The 20,060-nt window shown below is 44.1% G+C and overlaps 5 non-coding genes across 5 annotated transcripts; 1 reads left to right on the forward strand and 4 right to left on the reverse strand.

The window, feature by feature from the left end:
- Positions 1 to 2,584: 2,584 nt before the first annotated feature.
- trnar-acg (transfer RNA arginine (anticodon ACG)) lies at positions 2,585 to 2,657 on the reverse strand. The gene has a single exon. It is a non-coding gene; the product is annotated as a tRNA-Arg (tRNA).
- Positions 2,658 to 7,107: 4,450 nt separating this feature from the next.
- Positions 7,108 to 7,180, reverse strand: trnak-cuu (transfer RNA lysine (anticodon CUU)). The gene has a single exon. It is a non-coding gene; the product is annotated as a tRNA-Lys (tRNA).
- Positions 7,181 to 11,826: 4,646 nt separating this feature from the next.
- On the reverse strand, positions 11,827 to 11,900 carry trnan-guu (transfer RNA asparagine (anticodon GUU)). The gene has a single exon. It is a non-coding gene; the product is annotated as a tRNA-Asn (tRNA).
- A 3,258-nt stretch (positions 11,901 to 15,158) lies between these two features.
- trnap-ugg (transfer RNA proline (anticodon UGG)) lies at positions 15,159 to 15,248 on the forward strand. The gene is given in 2 exon segments: positions 15,159 to 15,194; positions 15,213 to 15,248. It is a non-coding gene; the product is annotated as a tRNA-Pro (tRNA).
- A 526-nt stretch (positions 15,249 to 15,774) lies between these two features.
- On the reverse strand, positions 15,775 to 15,848 carry trnai-aau (transfer RNA isoleucine (anticodon AAU)). The gene has a single exon. It is a non-coding gene; the product is annotated as a tRNA-Ile (tRNA).
- Between the last annotated feature and the right edge of the window lie 4,212 nt (positions 15,849 to 20,060).

The raw sequence follows: 20,060 nt of genomic DNA on the forward strand, positions 1-20,060 counted from the left end.
CACACCCACAGTTCATATATAAACATCGCACTCATATATACACACCCACAGTTCATATATAAACATCGCACTCATATATACACAGCCACAATTCATGTATAAAAATCGCACTCATATCTATACTCCCACAGTTTATAAAAGAACAGCGCTCTCCGACTACACACCTCGTTAATATCTACCCAAAGTCCTGTTTATAGTTCTCACCAAAGTCTGAACACTGAAAGCTTAACTGTTTTCCAGATACTGTCCGTCCTGCTTTGCATTTTCAGCATCGGATTTCCTGCAGATCGGCAAAGGGATCGCAATATCGGTCCTAGTGGTGAATGCTGCTTCTAACGGACGTCTCGGTGTCCAGGAGTTGGCGGGGATTGGAAAACTCTTGTGTCACACGACGTGTATGAAAGGCCCGTGAACACATGAAGGTCCACACCTCGTGCTGCAATGTTAGCGTGCCTGACATCAACTTAAAAGGCGGTGTGCTCGAAACACGTTGTGGTCACAGTTTCTGTCTGCACATAACTGATCCTAAATCATTGAAGATGGAATGTTTTCTTTGCTACTTCACCTAAAATAAAATCTCATAATGAAGTTTGATTCTTCCTTCCCTGTTAGAGGGAAAATTGCATAAATCCGAGCCAGGTAGGAGTCCAACCTGCAGTCTTCTGATCCGTGGTCAGACGCGTTATCCATTGCGCCATTGGCCCATGTGGGAACTTGTGTGTTTTATTTCATTTTTCATTCAGAATCAACCCGCAGATTGACACAGAGAGATCAACACAGCGAGAGATACAAACAGTATCGCTGAACACAGCGAAATAGACAAGAGATATAGAAATGTACCAAACGGCCTCAAACTCCAACACACAGTGGCGAGTATCTGACAGGTATCAGTGAGAGGAGGTGGTGATTTTGCAGCTTGATTTGACTCCGTGGCTTAGCTGCTCAAAGTGCCCGTTTGGTCGGGGCCTTTATTGTCTTAAGCCTTCGATGTGATATTTACCCAATTTGTGAATTGAACAACAAACTAACACAGGGCGGTGTTTGTCTTGGTTCCGGAGCCAACAAGGAAAGGTTTCCAGAACTGCAGTGCGGAAGTGATCCTTCACTGCACAGACGGACCTCTCATACAATGTGCCTGAAACACGTTTCAAGGATACTGCTCCAGAGGGCTGATTTTACAAACTTCTGTACTGACAACCAGCAACCAAATCTCTATTAAAGGTTGCGAAACGAAATTCTTTTCATAGCAGTTTTCGGTGTTCAGCTTTTGTAAAATTGGTAGAAACTCATTTTGAACACATCTTGGTATCAAGGAGAATGTCAGGCACAGGATAGTTTGGATGGAACCGTCTCTAACAATAAGTACAAAGTTTAACAGATCACAAAGTGAAAAAGCCAATCCAATCTCTTAGTCTCTCTCCGTCACTTTCTCGGTGAGTGAACGTAAACCAACAGAAGAAGCTAAAACAGTTTTGTTTGTTTCTTTTTCCTTTGGGCGAGTACATTTGGAGAGAATGATTTCTATTTCCTGCTGGAAAAATAACTGGAATGAGCTGTGCATCTGGTTCCCATGGAAACATCCACGTTTATATCTCACATTTACACTGAAACCTTCCTTCCTCACTAATTATCGGAAACTTTTGGTCAGATTCAATCACACTTCAGAAGTCCAGAAGCACAAAGGAAGGTGGACACCTCATGGTGACGTCACCTACAGGCGAGGGAGGTTTGCAGTTTTACCTGGAGTTGAAAATTTATAAACTCCTTCCAATGTACAAACTCCCCTCACCAACAGCAATTCAATTCTAACTGATCTGAGACTTTAGCCATTTATGGTGATTATACTTTGTGGAGTTAAAGCAGCAGTAAAATCCGTTGTGTGTTATATACATAGCCGTTCAGTCAATATAAAACATTGTCATCCGACCTACCATGAGCAATGCCACACGGGGTATGTTAGGTTACCACCAGTTCTGCCTCCAGCAGTTGTTCTCTCGGTCACACATCCGGCATCACCTCTCGGTCTCACACTTCAGAATCACGCCTGTACATAAACACATTTCTGCTTCAGACTTTTACCTGATGGTTAACAAATCACAATTCAAAAGGGAGGGAACAAACAAATCAAATATTTAAGAACGTTAACAGATAGAAAATTCACCAAAAATGCCTGAGAACAAAATGAAGCAAATGGATCAAGATGAACAATTAGCAAAATGTCACAATTAAAGAAAGGAGAAGTGGACCCGATCAAATCGCCCCAAATAGTTTTTGCAAAATCGTTTCGCTTTTCATCTTAGTTTCTCCTTTCAGTTGGGGACGAGCATCTGGAAATATTTTTCGTTACATCATAAAGAGAATTAGAATACAAATTTCTGCAATTGTTTTACCACTCTATAAGTTTGGAGGGAATTTGTGAATATATGTTCACAACATATTGAAAAGTAAGTGGATTAATAAAATAAAATGAGGAAATTTGTTTAAGAACATGAACGGTTGCTTTTCCATGTTAGATATCGCGATACACTTATGTTATTTGCGAAATGATTCTTCCCTCCCTGTGAGAGGGAAAATCGCATCATTCCGAACCAGGTAGGAGTCGAACCTACAGTCTTCAGATCCGTAGTCAGACGCGTTATCCATTGCGCCACTGGCCCATGTGATAACTTGCGTGTTTTATTTCATTTTTCATTCAGAATCAACCCGCAGATTTATTTTTATGTCTGTGCAGGAAAGTAAATCCCCATTGGATCATTTCCAGGAACCGGTCAAGTGCTTAAATTAGTTTGTCAAACCCAAAACATCTGCTGGGATTAACTGATTGAAATTTTCACTGGAAATCGAGACCATCACAAAGCATTGGAACAAATATACCGGCTGAGGTTTCGGGATTGTTACTAATTTATCTAAATCACTGCGTCACCTATTTTCAGCAGCGTGAAGCTACAAATCTCATGATAAGTGTCAGGGTCAGAGAAGGAACAAATGAAAGTATCAAATTTAATTGCACTGATTCCACAAGCACTGCACACCACATCCCTTTAACATTGTTAACTGTTTCTACATAAAACTGGAGAGGGTGTAAATGGAAAGTAACAGAAAAAAAAGCTCATTAACGTATCAAATTTAATTTTAATATTGTTGCACAAAGACTGAACAGCCCTTTCCTAAAACATTGTCCCGGTCTAAAATCAGTCGGCAGGACCCGAAGCCAAAGTGAAAATGCAATGATTTGAATCTGGTTCAAACATTCAGATTTCTGAACGGGAATCACACTGTTGTTCTTGTACCAGGTCCACAGCAAACTGTTGAAAGTGGAGTTGGAGCCATTGGCGGGCGATTGGTCCGGACCGCCACTGCGGCTCTCGGAATATTCGAGGTCGAAGCAGCTGCAGTCAGACCGTCTCAACGACAGAACACGATCCCCGCTCCCGAGCAAAGAGCATACTTGAATCTGTGGCGCAATGGCTAGGGTGTTGCTATTTCTACGTAATGTATTAGCGAAGGTGTTCAAAAGTTGTGGTTTCGAGTTTCACCAAAGTTGGATTTTAGTTCAGGGTTCGGTGTTTCGGGCGATGGGAAGTAAAATTTTGCAGCAAAACCGCAACAGGATCATTAATGTCTGTCAAGGACGGGAAACTGCCCCCGACACTTCATCTTATACAAATGGCTCCAGTCACACCCGAATTCATGATTCTTAATTCACCCTGAGCAGGGTTGGTGAAACACTCTCAAGAAGGAGACTCAACATCTGCTCAGATGTCAAGTCAATCTGTTGGACTTCCGGCTCTGCCAGACTGCACGTTCCTTCAGACATGTTTGTAACTGGACACATGCATCCTGCTGCCGTGCGAGTATTGGTGCTGCAGGGATAGAATTCTTGCTTGTAGTAATTCTATTCCTGTAAAACTAGCTCCTGAAGTGTCGGATGGAAAGTGTCCTGGTCGAATTGCGCTCGAAGCAGATCTGGAAATTGCGCAATGGAAATCTTAGTGTCTATTCATCCGGGAATGTGCAAAATCTATCCCTTCTCAACGGCCAGCACCGTTCTCTCCCTCTTTCTTCCTGTTGTCCATGTGAGGATGAGTTTCATGAATTCCCTGTGTTTTCATCAAGCATTTAACTCCCCTGGAAGCTGGAGAAGGTGTGGAAGCAGGCGGGAAATAAGATTCAGAAACAGGAGATGCCCGTGAAACGGGCCGAAACTTGTGCGTGCCAATTGCTTCAAATGATGCAAGGCAGCTGTGCGTCGCCTCGCAGCTTTCCCAGGAGCTGCATCGATTCGGCCGCTGCGTGCGTGCATTTTGGAAATGGAAACAGATACATCCGCTGCTTGTGGTAATATTTCACCTCACTTTTCCATTTCTCGCGCAGGCCCACCTGCATTCGGTACTGTCATGGTCTGAAGAAATATTTCATGTTCTCTCATAAAATGTCACTTTGAGCAGCTTACCTGGACTGTACTGAGCTCGGACACTGAAGACAGTCAAATACTGAAATCAGCACTTTAAACATTATTCCCTCACACATCCTGATGCATTAGGATCTATATACTTGAATTATTGTTTCATTCATTGGAACATAGGAACAGGAGTAGGTTATTCAGCACCTCGATCCTCGAGGCTAATATATCCTTCCTGAGGACCGGTGCTTAGAACTGAATGCAGTACTGCAGATGAAGTCTAACCAGAGCTCCGCACAGCTGTAAGATAAGTTCCACCCCTTTGCATTCCAGCCCACTTGAGATAAAGGAGGAGAGAGAGATCGCAACAGAGTGAGAGAGAGTAAAATGGAGAGAGAGACGGCACTCTGTATTGAACAAACTGTCGCTGTGCAGATTTCTCAAGAACTGATTTGAGCTCCCACTGAGCTTTCGAACCATTTGTTACATTTTGGCTGGAGTTCCTTAGCAGCATGTAGGTAATGTGATTGAGCGCGTTTTTAATGGGCTTGTGGCGCAATGGATAGCGCATTGGACTTTTAATGCAAATAGTTAAAAAGAATTTCAACCGTTGTAAATTCGAATTTCACCAGAGTTGAGTTATAGCGGTGGCATGTGAAATTTTCAAGCAAGTGGCAACAGGGTCAACAATATCTTCACAGGTAAACTGCCCCCGACACTCCCTCTTATACCAGTCGCTCCAGTCCGACGCAAATTCAAGATGCCAGACTGGCTGATTCAAATTCATAGCTTGTCGCTCCAAAGCCGCAGCCTCCCTGCTGGAGACAAGTAATACTAAAGTGCTGCTTTGAACCTCTCGTGTGATATTGGAACACTGTAGGGAGGAGAAACCACGTGGCAACACTAAGAAGTAGAACCATTTTGAAACACACCAATTGTACATTCAACCCTGGTCGAAATGTGCACAAGCAATAGAATTGATTGCTTTAAGTGAGTCTTGAACTAACAAACTCGGTATTTCGCGATCCTGCACTGTCATATAAACACCGCGCACTGACTAATTACACCAATACAGCCCAGTCACTTTGAGCACCTGTCACACTCTGGTGGAAAGAATCTTAAGGTGAGAGGCTTTTACCTCTGGAAACGGCTCCTGTCCTCTTGACGATTCTAATGTCTGCGCTAAAAACAGAAAATGCTGGAAACTGTCAGTAAGTCAGGGAGCAACTGTGGAGAAAGAAATAAAGTTAACGTTTCAGGCCGATGACCCTTCTTCAGAACTTGATATGAAACTTGTCATCAAGCCCCGCGCTGAGAATTTTTGGAGCAGGGACAGGAGAAGACCATTCAGCCCCTCGAATCTGCTGCACCATTTAATTAGATCCGGGGTGATCTGTCTATCAACTCTATTCACCCGACTTTGGCACATATCCCTTGATGCTCAGTCTTGAAACTTTGAATTGACGCAGCATCGAAAGCCTTCTGTTGGAGAGAGTTCCAGATTTCTATTACACATCCTGTGATAAAGTGCTTCCTGATGTATATCCTGAATGGTCCAGCTCTACTTTTGAGAATAAGCCCCGTCATCCTGGATTCTCCCAAAAGAGAGAGCCGCCGAAACCCAAGAGTGATTCATGGACCTGTGAATCTTCAATCTAACGCTCTCCTAACTGAGCGATTTTGTATTCGGTACAGGCAGCGTTTTCTTTTTCTTTGATGAACCCACAAAAGGGCAGATGGCAACTCCCTCTCGGTGAATGCGGCTCCTCGGAGGAATGGGATCAAACAAACTCCGGATCTCATACATAACACAGGCAGGTAGATCCACCTGTGAAATTAAATTGCATTTGGGTATCAGTGAGGGTAATGGGTTCTGAGAATGTATCAGGGAGTCTGATGGCTTCTTAGTGACGATCCGGTGGGGCAAGGGGATCCCAGAGAAGAGAAGGGACTCTCAGAGGGTATCAGAGAGAGTAAGGAGATCTCAGAGAGTGGAAGGGACTGTCAGAGGGTATCAGAGAGAGTAAGGAGATCTCAGAGAGGGGAAGGGACTGTCAGAGGGTATCAGAGAAAGTAAGGAGATCTCAGAGAGGGGAAGGGACTGTCAGAGGATATCAGAGAATGTAAGAGGATCTCAGAGAGGGGAAGGGACTGTCAGAGGGTATCAGAGAGTGTAAGGGGATCTCAGAGAGGGGAAGGGACTGTCAGAGTGCATTTGACAGTGTAAGGGGGCTGAGGGCGTTTTAGTGGGTAAGGGGCACTCAGTGGGTACCAGGGAGTGTAAAGGGCGCTGACAACGTTGAAAGAGTATAATGCTCTCTCTGTGGGTATCGAAGACGGTAAGAGACAGAGCGTGTCGGAGAATATAAGGAGCTCAGGGCGAATCCAAGAGAGTAAGGTGGATTCAGGAGGAATCAGAGAGGCGAATGGATCCAGAGTTGTCATCTTCGAAATATTACATTTTCTCACCATCAACGTATTTAATAACAGCAAAAAAAAATTTATTCGATTGAACTGATCATCTGCCGTGTCCCGTGTGCAAAGAATGAGAAGGTAGAATGGGGAGGGAATGGATATTTGGTGACGCTCACGGTTTCCTTTCACACGGCACGATGTTGATTCTGGAGAATTGGATTTTATCAACTGGAGATAAGAGGTTGCACTTTGAAACTTTTGTCACCCAGTATGAAAAATGGGACACAAACCGCCCAACGTGGGGCTCGAACCCACAACCCTGAGATTAAGAGTCTCGTGCTCTACCGACTGAGCGAGCCGGGCCGGTTGCAAAAAGTTTTCCCTTTCTCTTATTGCAGAGCTGCAGCTGTTGGCTTTGCTGCAGGGGTTCAGTTCGTCCGAAAATCTCAGGGTGGCTCTTTCTGGACACCCGCTTTTCATTCTGGACTCAATCTGATGCCTTTTACCTGTCATCAAGTCCCGCGCCGAGCAGTATAGGAACATCGGAACAAGAGAATACCATTCAGGCCCTCCAACCTGCTGCCCCATTCAATTCGATCATGAGGTGATCTGTCATGCAGCTCTATTTATTTTAGGGTACGGTTGCAGAGTGGTTATGTTAGAAAAGCCTGGTCAAATAATCTCAGAGCCATGAGTTCAAATCCTACTAACGGCAACTAGGGAATTTAAGTGGAATTCAATAAAACAATCTGGAATTTAAAAAAACTAGCATCAGTAATGGTGGCCATGACACGACATGCGCTGACTGAGGCTGCATTCGCTGCTTTCCGCCGGCAGCGGGTGATTGGAGAGAGCGGGGCCGGACAACATTGCTGCTGTCACGGCCTCACTCACTCGGGGAGCTGGGGAACAGCGAAAAACTGATGGGTTTTTTGCTGAATCAAAAATGCGGCTCAGAACTGCTTTTGTTGATGGAGGCAGCGTTGCAGGATCCTTTAACGATCTCTCACAAATAAACTGAAATCTGCCGGAATGTCAATATCATTTTACTTTAACAGTGAGTCCTCACTTGGAACCTTGTCTCTTAAGTAGTATTCTGAATACCTTGAAGCCATTCTCAGTTTCTTGGATATTGTTCATGTGCCTGTTATCCGACCGCAAGTGGAATATCAGCCGCGCTCAGCTGGCAATGTTTACGGTATATTTTCTTGCAAACAAGACACACATCAGAAACCTGGAAATGCGACACAAAGAATGTTAAGGTCAAAGTACCCTGCTGTCCTTGAATGGGCTCGAACGACCAACTTTTTAGTTAACAACCGAACGCGCGAACCAATTGCGCCAGAGAGTCACGACATTTAGCTTCATGAACAACGAATTCACCGAGCTAACGTATCAGCTTACAACGATCAATGTAACAGCTGCCTTACTATCAGTTTAATTTTCCAAAATAAAGGGTGTGCAGCTTGCACGAGTGAAAGTCGGTGCTGTATTATTTCTGAACATCAAACTTCCCTTGCCCCTACATGCCTGAATGTTGGAAGATTCGATCCCCCAGTGGTAGAGAGGATTGATTTTTCGAGCTGTGATTCACCATTCTCCATTTTAGTAACATTCAGGTTTGCTGAAAATGAGATGAGATGAAATGAGCAGGTCGAACGAGGAGGTCTGCGACAGTACATGGTGTCTACTAATTTATCTTTTGTTCTTACACTGAAGCTTACGGCAGGCTTTTACTCTTGAAACAGTAACTATGATACCAAGAAAAAATGTTGCCAAGAAATACTCGATTTCAGCGCGGTGACACAGGGCCAGAGCAAAGTTCAGTTAATGCGATTGCCAAGTGGCGAGAAGGTGGATTTGGAACTCCTGTGCGGCTGCGCTGCGCACTGTCCAGATCTGCTGGGAGCGATATTCACTTCAATTCACCACTTACAGGGACAGTTTGATTCTAAGTTTCTTTTCTTTGGTGCTTGGTGAGATTTCAAAAATGAAAGGTATCAGAGAGTGTAAAGGGATCCGAGAGAGAGGAAGGGACTGTCAGAGAGTATCAGAGAGAGTAAGGGGATCTCAGAGTGCGGAAGGGAATATCAGAGGGTATCAGAGAGAGTAAGGGGATCTCAGAGTGCGGAAGGGAATATCAGAGGGTATCAGAGAGAGTAAGGGGATCTCAGAGTGCGGAAGGGACTGTCAGAGAGTATCAGAGAGAGTAAGGGGATCTCAGAGTGCGGAAGGGAATATCAGAGGGTATCAGAGAGAGTAAGGGGATCTCAGAGTGCGGAAGGGAATATCAGAGGGTATCAGAGAGAGTAAGGGGATCTCAGAGTGCGGAAGGGAATATCAGAGGGTATCAGAGAGAGTAAGGGGGCTCAGGGCATATCATTGGGTAAGGGGCACTCAGGGGGTATCAGAGAGTGTAAAGGGCGCTGACAAGGTTGAAAGAGGAGAATGGACTCTCTGAGGTTATCGGAGAAGATAAGAGACAGAGCGTGTCAGAGAAGATAAGGAGCTCACGGAGAATCAAAGAGGATAAGGGGGATTCAGGAGGTATCAGAGAGGCGAATGGATCCAGAGTTATCATCTTCTAAACATTGCATTTTCCAACCATCAACCTATTTAATAACAGCAAAAAATGAAGCCGATGGAACCGATAATCTGCCGTGTCCCATGTGGACGGAATGAGAAAGTAGAATCGGGAGGGACCGGATATTTGGCCACGCTCACGCTTCCCTTTCACATAGCTCAGTGTTGTGTCCGTTGAGATAACTGGATTTTATTAACTGGAGATAAGAGGTTGCACTTCGAACTTTTTGTCACCCAGTGAGAAAAATGGAAAACAAATCGCTTAAAGTGTGGTTTGAACCCACGATCAAGAGTCTGATGCTCGACCGACTGAGCTAACCACGCTCGTCAGAGCGCGACTTATCATTTCTGTCATTGAAGAGAGGCAGCTGTTGGCTTTGCTGCAGGGGTTCGGTTAGTCGGACAATCCAAGGGCAGCTCCTTCTGAACACCCGATTTTCATTCTGGAGTCAGTCTGATGCCTTTTACCTGCCATGCAGACCTGCGCCGAGCAGGACAGGAACAGCGGGGCAAGAGAAGACCATTCAGACCCTCGAACCTGCTATCCCATTCAATTGGATCATGAGGTGGTCTGTAACTCAACTCTATTTCCCCGCCTTGGACACATATTCCTTGGGACCCGAACCGAAAAAAAGATCTATCAATATCAGTAATGAAAATTTGAATTGAGACAGAATCCACATCCTTTTGGAGGGATTTCCAGCTTTCGGCCGTATTTTTTTTGCTAAAGTGATTCCTGATTTCTTGCCTCATTAATCGAGCTCCAATTTCAAGATTAAGCCCCCTCATTATGGATTCCGCCAAAAGAGAGAGAGTATAAAAAGGCCGCCTTAAGCAGAGATTGAACAAAGGATCTCTGGATTTTAATTCTAATGCTACCCCATCTGAGCTATTTCTGTTTTCTGTACATGCAATGTTTTATTTTTCTATGAAAATCACATAAACGTAGATGAGATTTCCCTCTCGGTTAACAGAGTACTTCGGAGGAATGGGAGCGAACAAACCGTGGATCTGATCCTTAACAAAGACTGGTAGATCCACATGTGGAATTAAATCGCACTTGGGGAGCAGAGAGGTTAATGACTCCTGAGAATGATTCAGGGAGTCTAAGGGTTTCTTCGTGTCGATCCGGTGGGGCAACCGGATCCCCGAGGCTGTAAGGGAATCAAAGGGCTTCTCAGGGGTTATAAAGGGGTATGAGGCTATGAGGTTTCAAAGAGTTAACGGCACTCTCAGAAGTTATCAGAGAGGGCAAGGGACTGCCAGGTGTTATCAGGGAGAGTCAGGGTGTGTCAGTGGGTAAGGGGCACTCCGAGCGTATCAGAGAATGTAAAGGGCACGGAGGAGGTATCAAGATAACAGAGAGGGAGAGAAAAGGCTCCTGAAACCCGGGATTGAACCCTTCAGATCTTCAGTCTGACTGAGCTTTTTCGGTGCTCTGGACATCCCGGCAATTCACGTGAGGGTCTGTTAAATTTGCAATAAAACTCTTCCCACAATCGCATCCTCTAAACCTCCACCCAGGACTTTCAATGGTGCAAGTTTGATGAACTTCTGCTACGACTTAATTTGTTCTCAGCAGCAACTGTGCACATCCTTTATTTGGCCCATGACATGGCATCTAGAAGAAAATGTCGATTGCAGCTTCAGTGAAGCGGGGGACGCTTTGCACTCGTCAAACATCATAAGCGAAAGAGACGGTTTGAGCGAGGTGACACCAGGCCAGAATATTTGGAACTTCTGTGCGGTTGCACTGCGACTTTCACAGATCTGCTTGGAGCGACATTCTCTTGAATTCATCACCGACAGGGACAATTTGATTCTCAGTTCCGGTTTTCTCCTGCTGCGCTTCTGAGATAAAAGAAAACGAATCGATGAAATCAACCTGAACCTCGTCACGGACACGCTGCAGACTCAAAGCTCAGCACAACTCCAATCTGTTTCAGTGGGAAATTGTCTCCCAGGGTTGGACAGTAATGCGCTGTCTGAGACTGCATTCGCTGCTTTCCGCCGGCAGCGGGTGATTGGAGAGAGCGGAGCCGGAGAATGTTGCTGCTGTCACGGCCTCACTCACTCGGGGAGCTGGGTAACAGAGAAAAACTGATGGATTTGTTGCTGCGGCAAAAATGCGGCTAAGAGCTACTTTTGTTAACTGAGGGAGCGCTTCAGGATCCTTTAACGATTTCTCACAAATAAACTGAAACCTGTCGGAAGGTGAACAGCATTTCACTTTTATCGTGAGCCCTCCATTTTCAACCTTGTCCTTCAAGCCATTCTCGGTTTTTTGGACATTGTTCAGACACCTGTCATCCGACCGCAGATTAAATGGCGGAAGATCAGCTGGCAACGTTTACGGCATATTTTCATGCCAACAGAACACACATCCGAAACGCGAAACAACGAATGTTCAGGTAAAAGCTCCTCATTGTCCCCGGGTGGGCTCGAACCACCAACCTTTCAGTAAACAGCCGAACGCGCTAAACAATTGCGCCACAGAGACACGATGGTTGGGTGGTTGAACAACTAATTCACCGAGCTAACGTTTCAGATTGCAGCGATCAATGGAACAGCTGTCTCGATATCTATTACAATTTCGAAAATAATTTTAATTGGGTGCACAATGTACTCTTGCAAAATTCAAATACACAAGAAAGAATCGCTCCCAATCTGCAACTAAAATTCTGCTACTTTGCAGAACCACCCATTTATGCTCGACTTCATTTACATGTATCTCTCCATCTCTCCCTGTCTCTTGTCTCCAATTTGTCCCCTGATGGACTTCTCAGGCTTCCTGGAACGGTAAAGGCTGATCTAACCTGCAACACCAACAGCGAAAGGAAATGAAAAAAAAGATAGAAACGTTAGGAAAAGTAAAGGTGCAACCCAGCTGATAAATTCGTAGCGAATGTCGACACATTTATATCTCTTCGTCCTCACAGTGAAAGAAAAAAGCAATGCAAGTAAAGTATACTGATGGTAGCTTGTATACTCTGATGATGCCGAGACAGATGCCAACGCAGCTTCAAATTAATTAAATCTGAAAAGTAATATTTGAAAAAACAAGTCGTACATTGGAAACGAATTTAGTAAAGAGAGGCCAATATTAGTGATTGGAAATAGTGAGTGCACAACTTGATATTGCTGTCGACAGGAACAGAAAACGAGATTGGGTGGACAGAAGCGGTTGGAAAGGATAGCCGATCGGCTGAAGACTATGGTGAAATTTTAGACCGGCTGCAGGGCTTTCTAGCAAGCGGCTCGTTGGTCTAGGGGTACGATTCTCGCTTTGCGCGTTTTTCCAATGAAATATGCGAGAGGTCCCGGGTTCAAATACCGGACGAGCCCTGTTATCTCACTGCTTTTGAGTGAAAAGTCACCAATTGGATTCTGACATCTTTGCAGTTGTTCGAATTGAATTATATTTGAGCTCCAGAGGACAAAGTGCAGAAGTTTCAAAGGCGCAACACACACGGAGTAAATAAAATGTCTCAAGATGATGTGGAGATTGAAGCTGAATGTGAATTTACCCCAATTGAGGCGGTCTCATTGATATGAGATGACGGGATCGAGAACCACATATCCAAGTTTGCCGATGACACAAAGGCAGACAGAATTATAAGCAGTGTGGATGGAACAATGAGATGACAGAGAGATATCACTGGATGAAGTGAATGGGCAAAACTGCGGCAAATGGATTTCAACGTAAGCAAGTTTGAGGCCGTCCACTTTGGACCTCAAAAAGATAGATCAGAAAACATATTAATGGATGTTACTCCAAAAAATTGATCACATGACATTTTGTGTGGATTCGCTTGTTTCTCAAGTCTGCCAAACTTTTAAAAGTTACCAAAATATTGCAATAGGAACCTTATGGCCCGTACGGGCATGTGTGCATCTTAGCTTTATGGGCTTACCCGCGTGTTGGGTAGTTTGTGTTTATTTTTACACCATCTGACAGGGTTTCACAACGAATATTGAATAAATCACATCACTTAAACATTGTTACTTGTTTCTGTATATACTGTCGAGGATGTAGATCAAAATTAACAAACAAAGAGCACTTTAATGTAACAAATTAAATTCCGATCAATATTATTTTACCAACAATGAACAGCCCATCCATAAAACACTGCCCCGCAAGAAAACCTGTGGGCAGGACCCTGAGCTACTGTGAAAATGATATCACCGCAACGTGATTCGATCACGCTGCGTTTTGACGTTGAGTCATATATCTGTCTGTCTATCCGTCTGATTGGGTCTCTGCCGTATTCTCAGGCCAGGCTTTTTGTTTGCTGGCTGCAGGTCTCGCTCACCGACTGACTGAACAACTACCGGGCCGTGTGTCAGAATCAATGACTGTGCCTGACTGTCTGCCCATTTCTGGCCACATTTCTGAGTTCCTGCGATCGCTCTGTGTCGCAGGCCTGTCTCTGTCCCTTCGGATCACAACACACCCACAAGGTTCACGACTGAACGCAGGTTTGGTCAGTCTGTCCTCGCAGGTCCTTCGGAAGCTAATGATTTTGAACTGAATTATTTTTTCTGAGTGACTTGTGAAGTTTTGTTCAGTGATATGTTTGCGAAAGAGAACGGAGGAAATAGTTAGTGTGCAACTCGACATTTCTCTACATCGGAATAGAAAACGTGATTGGATGGATAGAAGAGGTCTGAAAGGATGGCCGATCGGCTGTGGGTGGCACCGAATTCTGCAGTGGCTGCAGTGGTTCATTACCGGTAATGAAAATGAGGTAATATACTACCACAAGCTGCCGCTGAAAATCATTCAATTTCCCAAACTTGACCCACCGAATCAAATGAAGCTCCTGGGAAAGCTACAAGACAACGCCGGTCTATAGGGCATCGTTTGAAGCAACTGGCAGTTTAAAGTGGCATCTACAGCCATGCAAGTACTGCCATGTGCCGCTGCGATCGCCGAGTGGTTGAAGCGTTAAATTCAAGATCAAATGGAGTTTTCCTTCGCAGGTTTGATTTCTGCTCGCTGAATTATTGTTTAAAGATCCGTTCAATGCTCAAATGAATGAACTGGATCTAACTCACTTCATTTATCTCTCTCAGAGCATGAGAGATACTCGAGCGCGGCCGGCGCTTTTAATTGGGTGCCCAATGTACTCTTGCAAAATTCAAATACACAAGAAAGAATCTTGCCCAATCTGAAACTAAAATTCTGCTACTTTGCAGAACCACCCATTTATAAGCGACTTTATTTACATGAATCTCAGTATCTCTCCTTGTCTCTTGTCTCGATGTTGTCCCCTGATGGACTTCTCAGGCTTCCTGGAACGGGAAAGGCTGATCGAACCTGCAACACCAGCAGGGAAAGGTGAAGGAAAAAAAAGATTGAGACGGTCGGAAAAGTAAAGGTGCAACCCAGCTGATAAATTCGTAGCTAATGTCTCCACATTTTTGTCTCTTCGCCTTCACAGTGAAAGGAAACAGCAATGTGAGTAAAATATACTTATGGTAGCTTGTATACTCTGACGATGCCGAGACAGATGCCAATGTAGCTTCAGATTAACTAATTCTGAAAAGTATTATTTGAAGAAACAAGTCGTACATTGTAAACGAATTTAGTAGAGAGGCTAAGATTGGTGACTGGAAATAGGTAGTGTACAACTTGATATTGCTGCAAATAGGAATAGAAAACGAGATTGGGTGGACAGAAGCGGTTGGAAAGGATAGCCGATCGGCTGAAGACTATGGTGAAATTTTAGACCGGCTGCAGGGCTTTCTAGCAAAGGGCTCGTTGGTCTAGGGGTATGATTCTCGCTTTGGGCGTTTTTCTAATGGAATATGCGAGAGGTCCCGGGTTCAAATCCCGGACGAGCCCTGTTGTCTCACTGCTTTTTAGTGAAAAGTCACCAATTGGATTCTGACATCTTTGCAGTTGTTCGAATTGAATTATATTTGAGCTCCAGAGGACAAAGTGCAGAAGTTTCCAAGGCGCAACACACACGGAGTAAATAAAATGTCTCAAGATGATGTGGAGATTGAAGCTGAATGTGAATTTACCCCAATTTAGGCGGTCTCATTGATATTAGATGACGGGATGGAGAACCACATATCCAAGTTTGCCGATGACACAAAGATAGACAGAATTATAAGCAGTGTGGATGGAAGAATGAGATTACAGAGAGATATCACGAGATTAAGTGAATAGGCAAAACTGCGGCAAATGGATTTCAACGTAAGCAAGTTTGAGGCCGTCCACTTTGGACCTCAAAAAGATAGATCAGAAAACATATTAATGGATGTTACTCCAAAAAATTGACCACATGACATTTTGTGTGGATTCGCTTGTTTCTCAAGTCTGCTGAACTTTTAAAAGTTACCAAAATATTGCAATAGGAACCTTATGGCCCGTACGAGGATCAATCCCGCGACCTTGGCGTTATTAACACCACGCTCTAACCAACTGAGCTAACCGGCCATGTATACATCTTAGCTTTATGGGCTTACCCGCGTGTTGGGTAGTTTGTGTTTATTTTTACACCATCTGACAGGGTTTTACAACGAATATTGCATAAATCACATCCCTTAAACATTGTTACTTGTTTCTGTATATACTGTCGAGGATGTAGATCAAAATTAACAAACAAAGAGCACTTTAATGTAATAAATTAAATTCCGATCAATATTATTTTACTAACAATGAACAGCCCATCCATAAAACACTGCCCCGCTATAAAACCTGTGGGCAGGACCCTGAGCTGCTTTGAAAATGATATCACCGCAACGTGATTCGATCACGCTGCGTTTTGACGTTGAGTCAGATGTCTGTCTGTCTATCCGTCTGATTGGGTCTCTGCCTTATTCTCAGGCCAGGCTTTTTGTTTGCTGGCTGCAGGCCTCGCTCCCCCACTGACTGAACAACTGCCGGGTCGTGTGTCAGAATCAATGACTGTGACAGACTGTCTGCCCATTTATGGCCACATTTCTGAGTTCCTGCCATCGCTCTGTGTCGCAGGCCTGTCTCTGTCCCTCAGGATCACAACACACCCACAAGCTTCACGACTGAACGCAGGTTTGGTCAGTCTGTCCTCGCAGGTCCTTCGGAAGCTAATGATTTTGAACTGAATTATTTTTCCTGAGTGACTTGTGAAGCTTTGTTCAGTGATATGTTTGCGAAAGAGAACGGAGGAAATAGTTAGTGTGCAACTCGACATTTCTCTACATCGGAATAGAACACGTGATTGGATGGATAGAAGAGGTCTGAAAGGATGGCCGATTGGCTGTGGGTGGCACCGAATTCTGCAGTGGCTGCAGTGGTTCATTACCGGTAATGAAAATGAGGTAATATACTACCACAAGCTGCCGCTGAAAATCATTCAATTTCCCAAACTTGACCCACCGAATCAAATGAAGCTCCTGGGAAAGCTACAAGACAACGCCGGTCTATCGGGCATCGTTTGAAGCAACTGGCAGTTTAAAGTGGCATCTACCGTTCAATGCTCAAATGAATGAACTGGATCTAACTCACTTCATTTATCTCTCTCAGAGCATGAGAGATACTCGAACGTGGCCGGCGCTTTTAATTGGGTGCCCAATGTACTCTTGCAAAATTCAAATACACAAGAAAGAATCTTGCCCAATCTGCAACTAAAATTCTGCTACTTTGCAGAACCACCCATTTATAAGCGACTTTATTTAGATGAATCTCACTATCTCTCCTTGTCTCTTGTCTCCATGTTGTCCCCTGATGGACTTCTCAGGCTTCCTGGAACGGTAAAGGCTGATCGAACCTGCAACACCAGCAGGGAAAGGTGAAGGAAAAAAAAGATTGAGACGGTCGGAAAAGTAAAGGTGCAACCCAGCTGATAAATTCGTAGATAATGTCTCCACATTTTTGTCTCTTCGCCCTCACAGTGAAAGGAAACAGCAATGTGAGTAAAATATACTTATGGTAGCTTGTATACTCTGACGATGCCGAGACAGATGCCAATGTAGCTTCAGATTAACTAATTCTGAAAAGTATTATTTGAAGAAACAAGTCGTACATTGTAAACGAATTTAGTAGAGAGGCTAATATTGGTGACTGGAAATAGGTAGTGTACAACTTGATATTGCTGCAAATAGGAATAGAAAACGAGATTGGGTGGACAGAAGCGGTTGGAAAGGATAGCCGATCGGCTGAAGACTATGTTGAAATTTTAGACCGGCTGCAGGGCTTTCTAGCAAACGGCTCGTTGGTCTAGGGGTATGATTCTCGCTTTGGGCGTTTTTCTAATGGAATATGCGAGCGGTCCCGGGTTCAAATCCCGGACGCGCCCTGTTGTCTCACTGCTTTTTAGTGAAAAGTCACCAATTGGATTCTGACATCTTTGCAGTTGTTCGAATTGAATTATATTTGAGCTCCAGAGGACAAAGTGCAGAAGTTTCCAAGGCGCAACACACACGGAGTAAATAAAATGTCTCAAGATGATGTGGAGATTGAAGCTAAATGTGAATTTACCCCAATTTAGGCGGTCTCATTGATATTCGATGACGGGATCGGGAACCACATATCCAAGTTTGCCGATGACACAAAGATAGACAGAATTATAAGCAGTGTGGATGGAAGAATGAGATGACAGAGAGATATCACTAGATTAAGTGAATGGGCAAAACTGCGGCAAATGGATTTCAACGTAAGCAAGTTTGAGGCCGTCCACTTTGGACCTCAAAATGATGGATCAGAAAACATATTAATGGATGTTACTCCAAATAATTGACCACATGACATTTTGTGTGGATTCGCTTGTTTCTCAAGTCTGCCAAACTTTTAAAAGTTACCAAAATATTGCAATAGGAACCTAATATTGGTGACTGGAAATAGGTAGTGTACAACTTGATATTGCTGCAAATAGGAATAGAAAACGAGATTGGGTGGACAGAAGCGGTTGGAAAGGATAGCCGATCGGCTGAAGACTATGGTGAAATTTTAGACTGGCTGCTGGGCTTTCCAGCAAGCTTTCTCGGGGTCTGATTCTCGCTTTGGGCGTTTTTCCAATGGAATATGCGAGAGGTCCCGGGTTCAAATCCCGGACGAGCCCTGTTGTCTCACTGCTTTTTTGTGAAAAGTCACCAATTGGATTCTGACATCTTTGCAGTTGTTCGAATTGAATTATATTTGAGCTCCAGAGGACAAAGTGCAGAAGTTTCCAAGGCGCAACACACACGGAGTAAATAAAATGTCTCAAGATGATGTGGAGATTGAAGCTGAATGTGAATTTACCCCAATTTAGGCGGTCTCATTGATATTAGATGACGGGATGGAGAACCACATATTCAAGTTTGCCGTTGACACAAAGATAGACAGAATTATAAGCAGTGTGGATGGAACAATGAGATTACAGAGAGATATTACTCGATGAGGTGAATAGGCAAAACTGCGGCAAATGGATTTCAACGTAAGCAAGTTTGAGGCCGTCCACTTTGGACCTCAAAAAGATAGATTAGAAAACATATTAATGGATGTTACTCCAAAAATTGACCTCATGACATTTTGTGTGGATTCGCTTGTTTCAAAAGCCTGCCAAACTTTTAAAAGTTACCAAAATATTGCAATAGCCCGTACGGGGATCGAACCCACGACCTTGGCGTTATTAGCACCACATTCGAACCAACTGAGCTAACCGTCCATGCATATATTTTGGCTTTATTGGCTTACCCGCGTGTTGGGTAGTTTGTGTTTATTTTTACACCGGCTGACAGGGTTTTGCAACGAATATTGAATAGACCACATCCCTTAAACATTGTTACTTGTTTCTGTATATACTGTCGAGGATGTAGATCAAAATTAACAAACAAAGAGCACTTTAATGTAACAAATTAAATTCCGACCAATATTATTTTACTAACAATGAACAGCCCATCCATAAAACACTGCCCCGCTATAAAACCTGTGGGCAGGACCGTGAGCTACTGTGAAAATGATATCACCGCAACGTGATTCGATCACGCTGCGTTTTGACGTTGAGTCAGATGTCTGTCTGTCTATCCGTCTGATTGGGTCTCTGCCTTATTCTCAGGCCAGGCTTTTTGTTTGCTGGCTGCAGGCCTCACTCCCCGACTGACTGAACAACGACCGGGCCGTGTGTCAGAATCAATGACTGTGACTGACTGGCTGCCCATTTATGGCCACATTTCTGAGTTCCTGCCTTCGCTCTGTGTCGCAGGCCTGTATCTGTCCCTTAGGATCACAACACACCCACAACCTTCACGACTGAACGCAGGTTTGGTCAGTCTGTCCTCGCAGGTCCTTCGGAAGCTAATGATTTTGAACTGAATTATTTTTCCTGAGTGACTTGTGAAGTTTTGTTCAGTGATATGTTTGCGAAAGAGAACGGAGGAAATAGTTCGTGTGCAACTCGACATTTCTCGACATCGGAATAGAAAACGTGATTGGATGGATAGAAGAGGTCTGAAAGGATGGCCGATCGGCTGTGGGTGGCACCGAATTCTGCAGTGGCTGCAGTGGTTCATTACCGGTAATGAAAATGAGGTAATATACTACCACAAGCTGCCGGTGAAAATCATTAAATTTCCCAAACTTGACCCACCGAATCAAATGAAGCTGCTGGGAAAGCTACAAGACTACGCCGGTCTATCGGGCATCGTTTGAAGCAACTGGCAGTTTAAAGTAGCATCTACAGCCATGCAA

The sequence above is a fragment of the Heptranchias perlo genome, chromosome 20 (genome assembly GCF_035084215.1).
Source record: "Heptranchias perlo isolate sHepPer1 chromosome 20, sHepPer1.hap1, whole genome shotgun sequence".
NCBI classification, from domain to species: Eukaryota; Metazoa; Chordata; class Chondrichthyes; order Hexanchiformes; family Hexanchidae; genus Heptranchias; species Heptranchias perlo.